This window comes from Gadus chalcogrammus, chromosome 8, assembly GCF_026213295.1.
Source record: "Gadus chalcogrammus isolate NIFS_2021 chromosome 8, NIFS_Gcha_1.0, whole genome shotgun sequence".
NCBI classification, from domain to species: domain Eukaryota; kingdom Metazoa; phylum Chordata; class Actinopteri; order Gadiformes; family Gadidae; genus Gadus; species Gadus chalcogrammus.
This window is the reverse complement of record NC_079419.1, coordinates 11,294,494-11,311,708: the sequence shown is the minus strand read 5'-3', so window position 1 is coordinate 11,311,708 and position 17,215 is coordinate 11,294,494. Positions and strand designations below refer to the sequence as shown.

The window sequence follows — 17,215 nt, the reverse complement described above, 5'->3', positions numbered from 1 at the left end:
AACTATCAGCAGACATGTAGCTTAGTTTGCCTACCAAAAAAAAAAGTGTAGACTATAGTGATAACGGGCTGCTTGTCTGCAAGCTAGCTAGCTGTCTGATTATTTAGGCTAAACGTTACGTGGCAAACTGAGCCTGGATTTATGAAGATTGTAATTCATTTCATAAAACGTGATGATGATTGTTTGTTTGTTATACATCTCAAATTCACCTTTTCCGACAACATCAAGGCAGTCGTCTCACAGGTGCCGGTGTTCCGGTCGCGTGCAGCGCTGCAGCTACGTTTCACACGCCGCGCGGCAACTCGCCGCCTCCATTAATTTCAATGAGGGAAGGGCGGCAGAGGGGAGGCGGCCAAAGCGAATGTTGCCGCGCGGCAGAGTTTGCCCTCCCCCTACTGCCTTTCACTCTCAGTGCCCGAACGGAATTGAATGAGGCTACGTTTACTTTATGAAATGTTTCGAGCGGCGATTTTTTTATCTTGGCCTACATGAAATTCTGCATCCATTAAATGATAAAAAAAAAAAAATCTTTTTTTTTTTTTTTCTCGGAAGGGCAACGTGAGTCGAGGAGGGCATATGGGCAGTTGCCCAAGCAACCTGAGCAACCCCCCTGTGCACGTCCCTGTCTCTGATGGAGTCACTGGTGGGGGAGGCTGTCGCTAGAATGGACTTGAACAGGCTATGAGGAGTGGACATGGATGCCCCTCCGGTCTGGTAACTACAATGTAAAGTAATAAATAAAATGCTTAGAATTTAGAATGTGCCTTCCGGTTGTACATGTAAAGCTTTCTTCCCAGTGGTTTGACAAAACATCAGTAGTGGGTTTAATTCAGCGTTTCCATTTAAAATGAACAATTCTAAGCTCGCTAACGCAGGTTGCAGCGCACAAACCCCAGCCACATGTGCTGCTACTGTATTAGACAATATATTATTCGATTTGTTAGGCTACTTTATCTGCTTACCTTGATTAATTTTCATCCAAACTTTCAAACGCGCATCAGTGGGCCCCGACTCCGAACCTATAGGCTCTGAACTCTCTCTGACCTTTTCAAACGCAACTTAGTATCAGGTGCGTGGTTTTCAGCGAATCAATGCTCAGAGAATACTGCCGTGATCACGTTGTATGTAGGCAGATGTTACAGCTGCTAGTCTGCTCCCGCAGAAAATGAACGGGAGGATTTTTTATTTTGGCGTGTGCGTGACCCTGGTAGCGCTCAAGTAGCGTGGTAAAGTTAGTTCTATATTGGACGTTGGATATTCGCATGGGCGTCCGTTTGGTTTGAAATCTTCTTTCAAATCTGGCACTCAAAACATACCTTTTTACACTAGCCTCCCCCACCTAACTCCCACCTTATTCTTCATGTTTAACCTCTGTTTTTCCTTTAATCCTAGTCTGTCCTAATATATGTCTGTTACATAGTTTAGATAGGGTAATATGTAAAGCGTCTTAAGAGTACCATAATAAGCGCTATATAAATTTCATTTATTATTATTATTATTATTAAATGTGCTGGGGACAGACGCATTCAGAAGTGCATTTTCTTGTAAATCACAGCTCCTTGGATGTGAACGCGCACAGAGCGCAAAGCTCAGAGCCGGACAATGTCGTAGTAAAGCCCTCAGGTCTACTCTGCATGTATTGTGGTCAGGGCCGACGGACTGCGGGGACAAGGGGGACAGTTGTGGGGGGGCCCAAGGCAGAGGGGGGGCCCATGAAAAAAAAAAAAAAAAAATTACTTATCGGACACGTCTCCCCCCCCCCCCCCCCCCCCCCCGTCAACAATCGCTCCATACCCCCCCCCCCCTCCCCCCCCGTCAACGATCGATCCACACCCCCCCCCCCCGTCAACAATCGCTCCACACACCCCCCCCCCCCGTCAACAATCGCTCCATAAACGAGCTGAACTTTTGATTTTCATTTTTTTGACAAAACGAAAAAACTGCTTGTTTTCTGGTTTCTGCTTGTGTCAATTATTCCCATAAAACAGAGTAATAAAACGTACCTTGCTCCTCCTTGTTAACGTTTGTCAATTGAGTAGGTCTAGACACTCTGTACAAATGAAATGAGGCACAGAGAGTATGGTAGGACCAGGTTAGGAAGTATGGATATCGGAACATAAGACCCGACCAAATGCCGGGGATGTTTTCATTTTAAATGTTCGGATTTCACTGCGATGAGCAATGGTAGAAAACATTTGGGATAATGTAAGTACCCTAGAAAATAAAAATAAATAACATAGGTATTGTTGTTTGGTCAATAAGGTATCCAAATGGTAAGTTTGAATCTTCTTTATTGATGACCACGGTCTAACGCAGAGAATACATGGGTATCGAGTTCCGGGTAGCCCCATAACCAAATCAAGTGAAGTTATTCCCGCAAGACCTACTCATAGTACGTTAACACTTTAGGGTCAAACAGTTAAACAGTACAGCTATCTACAGGTATAGTTGCTTGCTTTAATTAGATCTTGCATAATATTCCTTTAAGTAGTAGACAGATGAGCTAAAAAGGGAATTGAAAAATACTGTGCATTGGCCGGGAATCGAACCCGGGCCTCCCGCGTGGCAGGCGAGAATTCTACCACTGAACCACCAATGCCTACATGAGACAACCAAAACCAATGAATATTCGAAACGTCCACCACATATTTGGCGTAAACACACGGTCCCGATCCTCTGAGACACAGAAGGAGTCGTCATGTTATGAGCTCACAAGCAGAACCTCTAGGGGTAGGGCAACAGGGCTGCCTACTGCCACCGGGGCCTACAGCCACCAGGGGTCTACAGCCACCGGAGGCCCCACATCCACCAGGGTTCATACAGCCACCAGGGCACTACAGCCACCAGGGGCCCTGCAGCCACCAGGGGCCCTACAGCCACCAGGGTTCATACAGCCACCAGGACACTACAGCCACCAGGGGCCCTACAGCCACCAGGGGCCCTACAGCCACCAGGGGCCCTACAGCCACCAGGGTTCATACAGCCACCAGGACACTACAGCCACCGGGACCTACAGCCAACAGGGGCCCTACAGCCAACAGGGCCCTACAGCCACCAGGGTTCATACAACCACCAGGACACTACAGCCACCAGGGGCCCTACAGCCACCAGGGTTCATACAGCCACCAGGACACTACAGCCACCGGGACCTACAGCCAACAGGGGCCCTACAGCCAACAGGGCCCTACAGCCACCAGGGCCCTACAGCCACCAGGGCTTACAGCCACCGGGGCCTACAGCCAACAGGGGCCCTACAGCCACCAGGGCACTACAGCCACCGGGACCTACAGCCAACAGGGGCCCTACAGCCGCCAGGGCACTACAGCCACCGGGACCTACAGCCAACAGGGGCCCTACAGCCACCAGGGCCCACAGCCACCAGGGGGGCTACAGCTGGGGCCTACAGCCACCAGGGCCCCACAGCCACCAAGGGGCCAACAGCCACCTGGGCCCCACAGCCACCAAGGGGCCAACAGCCATCAGGGCCCACAGCCACCAGGGGCCCACAGCCACCAAGGGGCCAGCAGCCACCAGGGGCCCACAGCCGACGGGCCCACAGCCACCTGGGCCCGTACAGCTGTGGCCCAACAGCCACCTCTTAAAGAGACTTGGATATAACTCACTTCTCTGGTCGGGGAGTTGTACCCCGGTCTCAGTAGGCGGACCACTATATTGACGAGAAGTGATGAAATGGCATACTTTATCCCGGTGAAAATTGTCATCCTGAACAGAGAAAAACATTTTGTGAATTAAAAAAGGAGTTTGCATTGGCCGGGAATCGAACCCGGGCCTCCCGCGTGGCAGGCGAGAATTCTACCACTGAACCACCAATGCCTACATCAACCTTATAAACCGGTCAGGCTTCTATCGCCCCCCAACGGGACTTAAAATCATGTGCAAGAAGGCCAGTTTGAGACGGCAGAGTCAACTCAGAGCAATTGATGAGGGCCATCACTATGGTATTGGATATAACTATTATATTGTAGAAGAAAGGAACGAAACTAAGCTAAGCTAAGCTAAGCTAAGAGCTAACAAAGGTGATATGCTTAACAGCCGCTAAGCAGACCACAGGTCAACCTCCCGGAACTGACCCAGACAGACAGAGGGGAGCAACACTCCTCACGTTTAAACAGAACCGTAGGATGCGTTGTGATGCAGAGAGGCCTTCCTCTTACCTGTTCCCAGACCACACGGTGACCACCAATCACAGACAGGATGGAGCCAACAGGTGGTTCAAAACAGATGTTAAGCAGCAGAGGGGGAGGAACTGAGAGACAATAAATATTATTAGAGTAAGATGATTTTAAAATCATGTTGCTAACCTATAAATCCCTACATGGTTTAGGCCCAAAATATTTAACTGATATGCTTCCACTACATCAGCCTTCTAGACCACTAAGATCCTCTGAGACCAATCTGTTAATTATCCCCAGAGTAAACACAAAACATGGGAAAGCAGGATTTAGTTACTATGCAACAAATAGCTGGAATAAACTCCCAGAGGATTTAAGACTTGCCCCAACTCTGAGCACCTTTAAAACAAGACTGAAGACTTTTATGTTTGCTATAGCTTTCTGCTAAAATCTTAAATCTAAAAAGCTTTTTTAACTTTGCCTTTATTTTCTATTTTAATACTAAAATGCCTTTTTCTATTTTACCCATTTCTTTGCATATGTTTTTCTTTTACTTATCTATTATTTTATTTTATTGTATGACAATGTTTATATGTGAAGCACTTTGAGTCTGCCTTGTGTATGAAAAGTGCTATATAAATAAAGTTGCCTTGCCTTGCCTTGCCTAAGATTATATATACATCAAGGGATCCAACAATCCAATGAGAAACCCTCTAGGGACAAAAACAGGGCCAGCCTTGGCAAACAAAAAAACAGAGAGAGAGAGACAAACTGGCTTTTAAATGTGGAGGGGTGATTGGTGGAGAAGGCCTCCCCTGCTGGGAACTGGAGAGGTGATGGTATAGCCGGTGAGCTGGTTGGGAGAGGAGGGAGGATGAATGAGTAGTTAGTTGACGGCCTGGCATCTTGTTCAGAATGCTTTCTGAACAACTTTTGTATTGGACTCAAGATCATAAGGGTCCACCTCGATGTTGATATAAGCATTTAAGTATTAGAAGTTAATGGCTCCTGGGGGCTTTATTTTACCTTCCCTTTAGGTCAGATTGAAGATATTACTGATTAGTCTATAGATGTATTAGATGTATTTTTGTCTGAGTCAAAAAACCTAGGATCCTAAGGGAATTTATGGTATGTAACAAAAGATGGCCTTAAATCTATCCAGACATAAGTCCTAGGTTCATCAGGCAGATTTGTTCCCCATGAGGGTAAGGGGTCACGAGATATGCTTATTCAAAGTTTGCATTTTTGGACTATTGCTATAGCACCACCTTTGGGCCAATCAGTGTAATATTTCTTGGCTGTTAATCTTGAGTCAGCCTCTACAGCTGTATAAAAGTTTCATCAAAAGCGTGCGAGCGGTTTAGGCATTGACAAGGAAAATTAGTGACATGTCCGGACAAGGTAAGACAATCCGCACGGTCAGACTTTTGGATAAAGTAATACCCTATATTCAGTAGAACGAATTCATAACGTCGATCATTTCCGCGATTTATTGGTTCTTAAATGTAAAGCATTTGTTGTAATGTAAATTGCAAACAGTTACATTGCAGACTAGTTTTCCGAAGAGCGTACTTACCGTTAATACCGCCACCTTTTCCAGAGCATGACCTGTCCGAATTTATAAGGTGGACCATTTCCGCGATTGGATGTGTTAAATGTGTTAAATGTGTTTTAATGTAATTCAAACCCTTACCTTACAGAGTCGTTTTCAGGAATGCCGAAAACGTGTGTGTTGTTCTACAGTTTAAATCCATTCCGCATTCGGAGCGTCGCTAGCCTGTCCGTGATTGGCTTAGCGCAGGGAGAGAAATGGACAGTGGAACGTGTGATTGGTCATTCTGGTGAAAAGATAAGGAGAGAAATGGAGAGAAATGGACAGTGGAACGTGTGATTGGTCATTCTGGTGAAAAGATATTGGAAATCCGATGATTTGATTGGACGATCCAGAATCTAGAAAGCAGACGGATCGGATTTGCGCCAGTGGGGCGCTTAATAAGATTGTCTCAAATTGTATGACTTGAAAAGGAAAAGGTTTAGCGCCCAACGTGGGGCTCGAACCCACGACCCTGAGATTAAGAGTCTCATGCTCTACCGACTGAGCTAGCCGGGCTGAGAGTACCACCTGTCAGAACAATATAAAATATGCAGTGAGAAGTAGTGATCACCACGACTCACCTCCTGTTCAGTTCGACTCCCCCGTGCTCATCACGACTCACCCTGCAAACATCACGACCCAAGGTTTGCCACGACTCACCCGGCATACATCACGACTCCATGTTCGCCACGACCCACCCCGCATACATCACAACCCCATGTTCACCACGACTCACCCCCTGTTCAGCTCGACTCCCCCTTGTTCACCGCTACTCAGCCCGTGTACACCGCAACTCACCCCGTGGACACTGTAACGGGGAGCATGTGTTGATGTTGCATTATAACGTCTTTATTGGAGGATTCAGGTCGAGTGTTTGTATTTTACATCACGGATCAATATGGTCGGCATGCGCAGAAGGAAGAGGGAGCGCGAGGCGACAGAGAGCAGCCGATCAGGCACGCGCTCGTGGAGAATCCCGCAGTGCAGACAAAACCCAAAACACATACAGGTTTCTGTTCTCCAGTTCTTCAGAGCACCTCTGGGTAGAGTCAAACTGTTCTCGTGGTATATCTCAGAAGACACAGTCTCTGTGGCGCAATTGGTTAGCGCGTTCGACTGTTAATCGAAAGGTTGGTGGTTCAAGCCCACCCAGGGACGTCTGCTTTTTGAGCCGTGTTTTGAATATTTCATAATTTATGGGTGCGCAATTGTTCCTTTTAACAACCTATTTAACAAGGTAAATAACTAATGCAACAAAGTCTAGGATTGACCCCTCTGGCAGTAACCCAGAGGGGTCAATCCAAAAAATATTCACGAAGAATTTCTATAATGTTAGGTTTAGTGTGAGGCCGCTTTGTGAACTACAGCTCTTCGATGCTCTCGACGCAAATGATATAAGTCACCACCCGCACTTGGAACTCCGGTACAGACACGGCGATCTCTCTGCTCCCTCACCGCTTTTTTCCAAAGGGAGGATAAATGCATCGAAAGAGGTGAAAACCATTATAAGCCGGGGCATGTGGAAAGTTTCAGTTGTGCCGATGTGACCGCAAAACTCCATATTTGTAGTCCTAAAAATATAGGTCAGGCAGAAAGATAAAATAACAGGAAGGGGGAAAACCAAAAGCCCACACACACAGGGAAACACAACACAGAGGATCAGGTGATCAAATAATAAATATGTTACCAAGTCATAACAACAAAGTGCTATAATTCAATAATAGCATGAATCTGGGCTGCACATTTTCTGTCTATAATCAGACCAATGTTAATATGGGTTCCACAAATGTACCTATACCATTATTGTTCTCCTTCCCAGGAGAGTTGAGGGTATGGACTACCTCTACATGCTGACGGGGAACTGCATGAAGGACGTGGATCCTGAATGTGAGGACTCAGAACAGCTGCTTGAGGAGCTGGCCGGCGATGAGGGCTTTAACCCTAACCACAGCGAGTGTCTGCTGGGCTGAGGAGCCAGCTTGGCACTTATAGCTGACAGTGACAGAGACCTGCTTATGGACAAAGGTTAAAGATAAAGATAAAGATAAAGATAAAGATAAAGATAAAGATAAAGATAAAGATAGACTTTATTGTAATTGTACAGTCACCTATACAACGACATTTTGGAAAAGGTTACGATTAAAATCATGATTCACCAACACTTAAAGAAACCACCTGGGAGCCATTCTCCAGACTCCAGCTGAAATCAGATCAGAGTAGTTACTCGGTCAAGCTAACCGTGTCATCTGGATGCAGGGATGCAAACACATGTATGACAAAAAAAGAGAGCTACCCGAAGTCTGAAAAAATATGACGGCATGATATCCTATTATCATGAGAAGGCCTATGCTATATATGCTATATGCCTAGAAAGATAAAAAATATATTAGTTACTCAGTTAAAGTGACTTTTTAAACTAAGTTAATTTATTTTCACAAACACACACCTCTGCATTGGATATGTGATCACAGGTACAGGTAGGCTACTGGCAGTGTAGGCCTGGCACTGTCCATGATCTTATCTGCTGCTTAGGGGGTTTCTGGAAGAGGGTTTCGGAGAAGCTGTGCAACACTTTGTGTACTTATTGTTGTTGTCACTTTCCTCCGATGAATGTCTGCCTTACAGTGTGCATACAGGGCATGTACACCCCTGCTGGCATAATTAATTTCTTTAATGCAGAGTGTGCATTTAGCACATCCTTTTTTCTATTTTTTTTTTAAAAAGTCAGACAGTGGAAAGTTATGCTTCACTGTATTCACCTTAATCGTGCCTTCTAATTTTAGCCATGATGACCACTTCCAACTGCACTTGCACCCTGCGTCCTGCTGTACAATAAGTGCATCCTTCTCCGATATTTCCCACCATTATCCTCGGGCCGGGTCAGGCCGGGCCTTTGATCAAGCGTTTTTATTTTTATTTGTATCATTGGTTTATTGGCCTAATCTGAGGAGAAATCTATGCCATAAACAGAAATATTATAGGCCTTTATTACACAGGTCTTCTCAATACCGTGGAACGCTCCGTTCACTTTGGAAGCTAGTCCGGTGACTTGTTAACCCCAGTGTCTTCCGTTGCTAAGTGACGTCACCGTCTTTGTGGACAATTTATTATTGCTCTGCTGTTCAACACTACGAATAATAATAATAATACATTTAATTTAGAGGCGCTGTCACACTAAATTTGTACCAGCTGCCAAATTTGTACCGGGCGCGTCATCCATACGTAATCCACTCCAAATCTGCCTGGCAACAGATGATCGCTTCGTCCGTTGCCTGGCAACGGACGATCGCGTCGAATGACGTGAACATTCGCAAACCTTCTATCTAGCGATCCGTTATCTGTATTGTGCTATTTCGTCCTTGACCTGCTTTAAACACTCAGTTTACTTGCTAAATTTGATTAAACAATTAAATACAATACAAATATAAAGTAAAAACAAGTGTTATCTGTAATGATATCAACATCAGTTATTAGACCGTCACACGGAGCATGCGCAGTTGGATTGGCGCGCTGCATGTTGATGTCTGTTCCAAGATACATCGTGTGTTTATTAAGGAACCCAACAAAACATTACATTATCTAGCGATCCGTTAACTGTATTATGTTATTTCGTCTTTGGCAACATGAGCGCGAATGTTTTTTGAAACCTGCCCGGCAACGGACGACGCGATCATCTGCTGACAGGCAGGTTTGGAATGGATTACGTATGGATGACGCGCCCGGTACAAATTTGGCAGCCGGTACAAATTTTGTGTGACAGCGCCTTTCAAGGCACCCAAGGTCACCTTACAGAGCATAAAGTCATCATAAATCTTTTAAAAACAAGACATTGTGAAAAAATTATGAATGAATGCTGGTAACGAATAAATTGTAAAAAGGCGCACCATGTGAAGTTATTTTTTTTAGTTTTGGCAAGTAGCCGTGTTATAAGCAGGATCATGTATAGAACGTCGCCGGTCATTTTCGAAAATAAGCCCCTTCAGGGCGAAGCAAGACGCCATCGCTGCGCGTCGGTGTACTGTTCGTTTTTTAGTTTTGGCAAGTAGCCGTGTTATAAGCAGGATCATGTATAGAACGTCGCCGGTCATTTTCGAAAATAAGCCCCTTCAGGGCGAAGCAAGACGCCATCGCTGCGCGTCGGTGTACTGTTCGCCCTGTCGGGTCTTATTTTCCCGATAATGACCGGCGTTCTATACATTATCCCTTACATATATATTTAGCTGAGTAAGCCTAGTAACAAATTATTTTAACATGTAACAAAGTTACATGTTAAAATAATTGTCGGGTTGAAATCGGGCTAGGGCTCCTAATTACAGTTAATGTGTCGGGTCGGGCCGGGCTCGGACAGAACGTGCACGGGCTCAGGTTCGGGCTTGATTTTCTGAGCCCGATCCAAGCTCTACCGTGCGCATGCGCATCCAATATTTTGACGCGACGGCAAGGGCTGTGATTGGTCCCCCAACAAAATCATTTCCGGAATCACTTTTCTTTACCTTGAAGGCACGGGGGGTCTCAGTCAATCCGATTACGGAATATTGACACCTGTACGCGAGCACCGATCAACGCACCGATCGACCCCCCCCCCCCCCCCCCCCCAAAAAGAAAAACTCTTCGGATCTGCACGAACCACACAGGTCCCCAAAATGTATGATAAAAAAGCGACTTGCGCCAAAAAGCGCGCCGTTTGCATGTCTGTGGATGGAAAAAAATAATCATAGAACCAAAACATATTGCATGTAAATTGAGATTTGTGTGAAATAACGAAATAAGAACCAAAAAGGGGCTTCGTCCCTGGGTGGGCTCGAACCACCAACCTTTCGGTTAACAGCCGAACGCGCTAACCAATTGCGCCACAGAGACATGCTGTCGCGAGGGGATGAAGGTGACCTATTTAAAGCCACCAATGCTGTTGGTCTACTGGCAGGGAGAGGGTTGTTGGTCTACTGGGGGGGGGGGGGGTTTTGGTCTACTTGGGGGGCTTTGGGGTCTACTTGGGAAAGGGCAGGGTGCTTGTATAGCTTTATTCCAGCTTTATTCCAGCACACACACCGCCCGGCTAGCTCAGTCGGTAGAGCATGAGACTCTTAATCTCAGGGTCGTGGGTTCGAGCCCCACGTTGGGCGCTGATGATTTTCCTGTTGTTAATCTCACCTTTCAGTATAAAAATATCTATATTCTACTTCTTATGCAAAATGTATTACAATGCCAGTAGTGTAGAACTTATGATTTTCAGTATTGTGCCAATAAACTCAAAACATCGTAAAGAATACATCAGATTTAAGCGTTTTGGTTTGCAACTGGAATGGCTGATAATGGTCTGACCATCTATGAAGGAATCAATTAACTATTTCACAATACCGCCTGAAAATACATAGCTCATCTGTAGAAGAAGGCACATATAGGGTTGGTTCTATAGTGGTGAGCGTAAGTACCCTCACACAGCGTTGGTGGTATAGTGGTGAGCATAGCTGCCTTCCAAGCAGTTGACCCGGGTTCGATTCCCGGCCAACGCAGAGATTCTTTTGAATATTTAACCTATGACCTCAAAGGTGGATTCTAACTACGCCCCCTCACATTGCCCTATAGCAATGTGCCTCGCATCGTCTTAAAATATGTCCTGGCTGATACTACATGACAGACTGAACTATGGGAGGGCAATTCACTGAAAATACTCCTTGTTTTGTGTCTGGTTCTACGTTGATGTAGTATTTGACCAAATCGAGAATGTCAAATACACAATGTGATGTATTTTCTGTGTGACAATATGTATTGTCACATAACATATAACTGAGCATACAGTATAAGTATATGTATGATTGCAGTCATAAAATAAAATAGTAAATTGGGAAAATAAATAAATTGGGAAATTTGTCCATGTTAAAATATAATAAGTATAATAAGTACTTCACTAATGCATTCATGACTACACATATTTGACAACACGACCATGAGTAAATGGCTTTTTGTATTAACCCAAAATCTGGACCGGGCTGTGGTCCGCCTGATAGTGCCTCCCCTCTCCCCCCAGTCTCCCTCTCCTCCCTCCCCAGTCTCCCTCTCCTCTCTCCACCAGTCTCCCTCGGCCTCACGTCTTCTCCCCCCCGCCCAAGTCCCTCCCCCCCCCAGTTTACCTCTCCCCTCTCTCCCTTCTCCCTCCAGGCTCCCTCCACTCCCCCCCCCAGTCTCCCGCCCCTCTCACCATGACGTCTGGATCTTAATATGTGAACGCCTCAGCGATCTGAATCTCATCCCGCTGTTTTAGATGTATGGAGACTGAACCGCTAACTTTATGAACATCAACAGAGATACAGAAGACCCCATCGGTCCGGCCATGGTACTCACATACTCCTCTGTTATATTAATGCAGTACCTTGACCTCTTTCTGAAAGAAAAAGAAAGAGAAAATCAGGATTTAGTAGCAAGGAACCCATTGATCATTTAATTACACTTCTAACGTCATAGCATTCAGAGACTTAGCCTCTTTGGACCTTAGGCTTTATTTCTTTGCCAAATTTAGAAACATAAAAACAGACTTTATCAAAAAAATTAAGTCGATAACTTAACTCTGCAGTTGTATGAAAAGCCGTCCAAGTTGCGTGTGGTGACCCTATATTTCAGTGGGGCAGAAACTACTGGCGGGTGACCACACCAACATTGTATGTTTTTTTACTATGTATATTATAGTAATATGTAATATTATATTTATATATATATATATATAAATATATATATTTATGCTTCACACAATCTGTTTGTTTGTTATGAAAGATGAGTCTGAAGAAGTGCGCGTGCTCCTCCGCTCTACTACAAGTAACTGCCATCTATCAGGTTAGTCTCCCTTCTTATATATTTTAGTTTGTAACGAGTCGGTGTAGGCAGGGATCTCTTGGAACTATGTATTTAAAAGTGTGTTTATTTGATTTGAAATAGTGCCGTTGAGACCTGGAGTAATATGATCCCAGTTATAATAAAAGTAAGTGGTTACTCCTACCGGTTGCCTACCTTCGACTTTATGCTAACCGGAGCTAATGCTAACCTTGACCTGCACCATCGCACATTACAACTCACAAATCACTCACACCCGTTGTCCATATATCCCCTTGTCCTGTGGACATGCTTGCTCGAAAAGTAGGTAACAAAAAACTGTGGTTCTCTTTGAGCAACCATAGCCATTTTTTCTTTTTCATACCTTGCTCGGGAGAAAGTTCTGTTGTAAGATTTCAAAAAAAATCAACACTTTTTTATCACAGTTGCAACACCACTCGCCATATCTTCATTTGATACAGAAACAGCAAAAGATACTGGCAGAATAATTTGAGTTAAAACAACAGTTCTAGAATATGACCATGGGGTGGACTACTTTACGACCATATAGGCATCTTTTAGCGAGGATTAATGCAGCCTGCAGGGTTATGCGATAAACATACGGAGGAACGCGGTCGCTGAGCTGCCCTGCCCAAACATTGCATGTTACGTTAAACTCAAATAGAATCGCCACCATCATCCAAAATTTGACGTCAATAGACCAACAATTTTCGGAAAGCCTCCAGAAACTATAGATAGTTCATGGGATAATCACATTATTAAAAATAGATTTGGAGCAATGATTCACTGAGGAACCTTTTTTTTGGGAGCATGCTTTTTCCAGTAGATCGCTGCCCCACCTGCCCATATGGACTGCACGGCACGCGCGTGAATCCAACAAACTGACAGTAACACACGATTTAAACATCTTTACTATCATTACTATTATCAACTAACTAACAGTAACACAACATTTAACCATCTTTACTATTATCAACTATCTAACAGTAACACAACCTTTCACCATTTCAAATAGGTGAGTGCTGCATGTAGCCCTGAACTATTGTTTGTAATTTTTATCTTATTCTATCTTATTCTTTTTCTTTCTTATTCTCTACAAACTTTGGGACCTATCTCCTTCCTCATTTTTCACCTAGAGACTCGATTCCAATTTCAAAATGTTCAGATTAGCTTGGAATCGCGCTTTCTTTTCAAGTTTTTAAAATATTTTATACTTTTTAAGATATTCTACTTTTAAAATACTATTTTTTCAATGGAAGTAGACTTACTACTTCAGCCTTCATGACTTGGTCAATTGTTTACCGTTATCCTTCGTTCAAGGGTGTAACAAATCAAGACACTTGTATCTTCAATAATCTGAACAGAATTGCGGTTACCTTTATACTTTTTCATAATCACAGTTTAAGTTCCATATCGGCTTCGTTTTCTTTTGGTCTCATTGATTTACACTGAGGTAAGAGCACGAGTATCTGCAGGGAGTGTAGCCATATTGGGCCGTTTTCCTGCTCAATTCGACTACTTTTACAACGTTCAGGCAGCGTTGCCAGATTTGGTGATTTTCCCCGCCAAATTGGAATACTTTTAATCACGTTTGGCTGGAAGAATGAACATTAGGCGAGTACATACAATTTCGGCTGTTTTTTTAAAAACCTGGAGGGATTATTATAATTCTCCCTACAAACATCAATCAATACCATACCTTTCATTTAGCATATTGTTTGTGCAGCTAATACCATTATTACTTCAGCTACTACTACTACTAATAGAGCTACTACTACTACTACAGCAAGTACAACTAATACTTCTATCTTCCAGCTTTGACAGTATTACAATTTAGCTTCCAGCTTTTGTAACAATTTATTTCAGCACTTTGCTTCTTATAATGCAGATAATGCAAACCAGTGTCTTGTCAGTTTTGATTTCAGCTTCTAGGTTTTTTAGCAGTTTACTGCAATACATTGGCCTTTCAGATTTTTCAGCAGTGCAGGGCAATACATTTGACCTTTCAGATTCTTCAGTTCAATTCCTTTTACATATTTTTAAGCAATGCTTTGCGCTTTTCATTCAGCTGTCACTTTATTTGTTTCCAACCATTATTTATTTTTTTAAACGGTTTGCATGTTTACATTGTTTAATCCATTTAGACTTTTGAACTGTTCGAATCCCTTCCCTGGATTTAAGCCATTTAACTTTTCGTTACGTCTTAAACTCTGGCTTTATTAAAACATATTTTCAACGTCACTTTGTACTACAGCACTCACCGCATTTTCTGCAGGAAATGCGTTTTCTAGTTATCATTAAAGGAGAAATATTATGGCGTTTTCACAACAAGTAAACATAGTATTTGAGTTCCAGAAAAAAAATCTTGCCTACCACTATTCCCCTGTTTCAGTCCCTTCAGAATGCGCTGTTTCTGGTGTCTGAAGCTTTAATGCAAATGAGCTGCTTCCCATTGACCAATGAGCTGTCAGACTGATCCTCAGCATGAAGGAGAAGGGATTGTTGCCGTTTGCAGACTCCTGGAGCTCTATATCTATATCATATAATATAATATAATAATGATAATATTATACATGGGTATTTATATAATATTATATCTAATATCATGGCCAAAAGCTATGTGCGCCTCGGATGATATTATGAATCATAAAGACTGCGTCTGACGTCTCTGGCACTTTCACAACAAGTAAGGACTCGTAGTGGGGGAAATCTCGGCCATGGTTTAGAAGAATTGGGGGAAAGGAACTTTGGCCATGACTCTCTGAAGTCCATGAACCGCGACATGGAGGAGAAAGGGATTGTACTCCGGGAGCTGAGATGCCGAACAGCCACTGAGCTCCCCTTGCCAGAGCTGCCGGACTGCCGCCGAAGCTTCAGCGGTAGTCCGGCCGCCGTCGAAGATGCCCGGGCGTTGCCGAAGCTTCGGCCGCAGTCCGGCAGCTCCGGCGGTGTACTTCGGGAGCTGAACTGCTGCCGAAGCTTTCCGGCTGCTCCTGCGGGTGTCCTCCGGGAGCTGAAAAGTCTGGCGGGGGTAGCTCGGCGGCAGTCCGGCAGCTCAGCTCCGGGAATACAATCCCTTTCTCCTCCATTTCTCCTCCTCCGGACTGCCGCCGAAACTTTGGCGGTGCCGCCGGCAGCGAAAGGGATTGTACTCCTGGAGCTGGGCTGACGCCGAGTTCCCCCCGCCGGAGCTGCTCGTCCGCTGGTCCACAAAATCTTAGCTATGCTCTGACTGGAGGGGAGTGGGGAAATGGGAGGTAATATTCAACTGTGGCCCCTTCCTACGTAGTAGGGGGCGCCAAAACTGACTTGCTCGTTTGGTAACTGTGGGCAAGGTACTTTCAGAAATGCATATCTCACTCAAAAAATCATGTAGACTTTTTTCAAAGTTTGTATGCGTGTGGGAGCACCAGAGACCCAAAATACCCCAAATCCCAGGTAATGAAAGGTTCTGAAAGACGGCATACCCATATAATTAATTACTAAGGAATAAAATGCATACAAAATCTGTCAGGCACGTTTTATGAAGAAAACGTTTCCAAAAAGCATCAGACATATGTCCCACTATGTTCTGCTCCATGTATCCAATGTTGACAATGTGACATGAAATAGCTAAGCTAACAACATAAACCAGAGGAGCTAGGAAAGGAAATTAACTGTGTGTTTAAGTTCAGAAGGGCCAAACGTGTTGCTACACACAGCACTACAAAAGTCAAGATTGAAAACGAAAAAAATATTTGTTGCACAGTTCAACGCTGCATCACATCATGAGCTGGCTGTTCTCAATTCACAACACGCATTCCATCAAAACTAGCCTACATCAGGCATTCGGAACAAAACTCATGCCCTCCCCCCTACAATTATTCTGGAATTCAAGCAAAGCAAGAATGACCAAAAGTCACTTTGTGTCAACAAGAGACTGACTCCACGACTATCAATTGCAAGTTAAAACAGCTGACCACTTGAGTGCAAAAAACACAAAAGACCTCACCACAGCACCAGCAAATCTTAAGCAATAAATATCACGTCATACCTTTATTTTTATGTGGCAGTGGTCTGCAGATGCATCCCGTGGTGTAGCCTACCACATCCATTTAGTTCAAGAGGTTATCGTTCTGATACTGTCCATGGTACTAGCAACCTGCTTTGGTGCTTTTTACCTATGTATTTAGGCTAAAATGACTCGATTGTCTTATGCCTCATCATCCCAGCCAGAGGTATAGCAAGAGTATTGGTATTATTAGTAATAGCTACTTGCCAAATCAAAAAAATAAATTCCCAAAACAATAATTAAAAAAGGATTAATTCATTCACATTCCTTCATGATCACCATCAATTTATATCTCGGTAAGAACCCTGCTTGTGTGGTTTAGATGTTCGAAAACTCAACTCTGTCCTCTCCCTCCTCCACCGTGCCTGCCCTGACCGGCTCTCCTCAGTTTACTCGTCAGCAAAGTGAAACTTATCTTTTCGATGGTTGTTAGTAAAAAGAAAGAAAAGCACATTTAATTTAAAAAAAAAATAGTCGCAGATACTGATATAATAATCTCTGACAGCCGGAGTCTTAAATTAGCAACCCAGTTTGAGCTAGCAATCGTCAGTTCGACATTTATTTATTTTTTAAATGGGAATAGACAGTAACATACAATTTATCTATACAAAA

At 44.0% G+C, this 17,215-nt stretch overlaps 7 non-coding genes across 7 annotated transcripts; 3 read left to right on the top strand and 4 right to left on the bottom strand.

Annotated features, from left to right (window-relative positions):
- Positions 1–2,528: 2,528 nt before the first annotated feature.
- Positions 2,529–2,599, bottom strand: trnag-gcc (transfer RNA glycine (anticodon GCC)). The gene has a single exon. It is a non-coding gene; the product is annotated as a tRNA-Gly (tRNA).
- Positions 2,600–3,763: 1,164 nt separating this feature from the next.
- On the bottom strand, positions 3,764–3,834 carry trnag-gcc (transfer RNA glycine (anticodon GCC)). The gene has a single exon. It is a non-coding gene; the product is annotated as a tRNA-Gly (tRNA).
- Positions 3,835–6,170: 2,336 nt separating this feature from the next.
- trnak-cuu (transfer RNA lysine (anticodon CUU)) lies at positions 6,171–6,243 on the bottom strand. The gene has a single exon. It is a non-coding gene; the product is annotated as a tRNA-Lys (tRNA).
- Positions 6,244–6,811: 568 nt separating this feature from the next.
- trnan-guu (transfer RNA asparagine (anticodon GUU)) lies at positions 6,812–6,885 on the top strand. Its single transcript has one exon. It is a non-coding gene; the product is annotated as a tRNA-Asn (tRNA).
- Positions 6,886–10,513: 3,628 nt separating this feature from the next.
- On the bottom strand, positions 10,514–10,587 carry trnan-guu (transfer RNA asparagine (anticodon GUU)). The gene has a single exon. It is a non-coding gene; the product is annotated as a tRNA-Asn (tRNA).
- A 190-nt stretch (positions 10,588–10,777) lies between these two features.
- On the top strand, positions 10,778–10,850 carry trnak-cuu (transfer RNA lysine (anticodon CUU)). Its single transcript has one exon. It is a non-coding gene; the product is annotated as a tRNA-Lys (tRNA).
- A 318-nt stretch (positions 10,851–11,168) lies between these two features.
- Positions 11,169–11,240, top strand: trnag-ucc (transfer RNA glycine (anticodon UCC)). Its single transcript has one exon. It is a non-coding gene; the product is annotated as a tRNA-Gly (tRNA).
- The last annotated feature ends 5,975 nt before the right edge of the window (positions 11,241–17,215 follow it).